The sequence below is a fragment of the Mastomys coucha genome, unplaced genomic scaffold (assembly GCF_008632895.1).
Source record: "Mastomys coucha isolate ucsf_1 unplaced genomic scaffold, UCSF_Mcou_1 pScaffold23, whole genome shotgun sequence".
Lineage (NCBI taxonomy): Eukaryota > Metazoa > Chordata > Mammalia > Rodentia > Muridae > Mastomys > Mastomys coucha.
In genome coordinates, this window is record NW_022196906.1 from 109,488,615 (window position 1) to 109,491,585 (window position 2,971).

A 2,971-nucleotide genomic window follows, 5' to 3' on the forward strand; every position below is an offset into this window, starting at 1 on the left:
TCCCCCATGGCTCCAGCATGCACCATCCCCCATGGCTCCAGCATGCACCATCCCCCATGGCTCCAGCACACACCATCCCCCATGGCTCCAGCACACACCATCCCCCATGGCTCCAGCACATACCATCCCCCATGGCTCTTGCCATCAGTATCTCCCATGGCTCTTCTCTGCTTCTTTGGCTATGAAGTGAATTGTATGGTTTGAGGTAATGTCTGGAATAGCAAAAGACCTGCCTTCGGGTTTCTACTTTGAGTTCCTGCCTTGGTTTCCTTCAGGGATGCACTGTGATTTAGAACTGTACAATCAAATATATACTTACTTTCCCTAAACTGCTTTTGCTAAGGTGTTTTTTACCACAACAACCAAAACCAGACCAGAACAGTGTGAAAACTACTAGAAGACATAATGAAGGGCAAGGGGACTGCTGCCGTCAGAAACTCTCTGGGGCCTTTTTGGCAGCAGAAGTACAATCACAGGTCCTCCCAGGACAGGTCCTCCCAGGACAGGTCCTCCCAGGACAGGTCCTCCCAGGACAGGTCCTCCCAGGCCACCTCACATGAAGTCTGTGAAGTGCAGTCAACTGAAGACTGGTTATGGAAGCTGTACACTAGCTCTCCATTCAATCTTGAGTTTGACAGAAGCATTAGGGACAGAAGAACAAGTTCATGACATGACATAAATGTGGAATATCCCTCAAGAAAGCTTGTCTAGTCTCTTATACATCAACCACTTGGGCCTGCCTCTGTAACAAAGTGATGTTCCTGAGATCCTGAAGACCAGAGTTCAATCTCCAAAACCCATGTTAAAAAAAATTCCATGTGTGTCATAAATATTCTTGCAATCCCAACAACACTAAGGAGGTGAGACACGGGTGGATCCCTGGGGAGCTCTGGCCAGCCAGACCAGCCTACTTTCAAAATTCAAGGCCAGTGAGAGGCCATGTCTCACAAAGAAAGCCATGGTGGATATCAGCTGAGGAATGCCAGTTCAGGTGGACCTCTTCACAGACACATGCACACATGCGCTCACACATGCACGCACTCATGCACATGCATATACATATATCAAAGGTATGAAGAAACGAAACAAGTATAAATTGACAGAACCCATATAATTCGCCACATTATTTGAGGCTTAATTGGGACAAGGAATCTACAAAGTTATATCTGGGATAATCAGGGAGGTTTGGTGACAGTGGGAAGAATTGCTAGTTTTGTGAGGGTGATAATTGGTGATGAAGCTATCCAAAAATCATCTTTATGTAACAGAGCTGCACATGGAAATAGCTCAGTGCCAGAGACTTCCCCCTAAATCAACAGCAAAATAAAGAGAGGGGGACATAAGTACAAGAAAATATTAGTAATTCTTAAGTCTAGCAGTTGGGCATGTAGGCGTTCATTATACTATTTTCTCTATCTTTATAAGCTACCATTATAAGGAAGTTAAAAACTTTCCTGATCCCAACAGTCAGACTCCTGGACACACACCAAAGTAACTGTCACTGAGAAATAGATCGTTTGTTAATCCCAGCCTTGTTTGTTGTATAGTAGAGTTATACACAATCTCCTTGTCCATCCATGGAAGAATGGAAAAGCAAAACTGAAGAAAGTACTGTTGAAGGATTGTAATAAGTAGCAGTTGTATAGTACTGAGTTGCAATGGTATGGTTGGAGGACTGTACTGAGTTGCGATGGTATGGTCGGGGGATTGTACTGAGTTGCAATGGTATGGTCGGGGATTGTACTGAGTTGCCATGGTATGGTCAGAGGACTGTACTGAGTTACAATGGTATGGTCAGGGGATTGTACTGAGTTGCAATGGTATGGTCGGGGGATTGTACTGAGTTGCAATGGTAAGGTCGGGGGATTGGACTGAGTTGCAATGGTATGGTCGGGGGATTGTACTGAGTAGCATGGATGCAACAGATTCCTCAGCATGCACCCACAAGCAATCTGGCTAGAGCTTCAGCATATCAGCCTGCTGAGGGAAATAGAAAAGGAGCAGAAAAATCTTTGTGACAACTTTGACTATTGGTTTAATATAATGTACATTATATGTTAAACATACAGCATGGTTATTTACCTTTTAAAGATCTGTTTTATTATTTATTGTCACATGTGTGTGGTAGGTTGAATGAACATCAATCCCATAGGCTCTATATTTAAATAGTTGGCTCCCAGTTGGTGGAACTGTTTGGGAAGGATTAGAGGGCGTGCCCTTATTGAAAAAGTGTGATTGATGGTAGGCTTAGGTGTTAAAAAGCCCATGCCATTGCCAGTTAGCTGCCTCTCCTCATGTTTGTGTTTCAGTATGTAAGTTCTCAGTTCCTTTCCCAGCTCCATGCCTGCCTGCTACCATGCTCCTTGACATGATGGTCATGGACTCTAACACTTTGAAATGGTAAGCCCCAGTAAACTCTTTCTTCTAGAAATTACCTTCATCATGATGTCTTATCACAGTAATAAAAAAGTGACTAAAGCAGTGTGTGTGTGTGGGGTGTGTGTGTGTGTGTGTGTGTGTGTGTGTGTGTGTGAATACCCCCAGTGATTGGAAGGGTACATTGTATCCCCTGGAACTGGAATTACAGAAAGTGACATGGGTATGCTGGGAAGTGAACCTGGATCCTCTGCAAGAGCAGGAGGTGCTCTTAACTGCTGAAACTCTCCAGTTTCTACATTGCTACTTAAAATATATATAGCTTATAAGCAAATCCACACTAGACACCTTCTATAAATCCACACTCTACACCTTCTCTGTATAGATCAGGCTGGCCTCAGACTTCCAGAGGTTCACAAGGCTCTAGGTTCTGAGTGTTAAGATAGAATGTGTGCAATACCTTGTGAAGTAATTTTGGACAGCCTTAGCCTGCCATTTTCTAGTTTTCCTCTTTAGCAGCCTGCTTCAGAGACAGTGTGAGTCTCCATTTTTAAAAGTCCTCTGAAATGATTCTTTTTTTTTTTTTTTTTTTTTT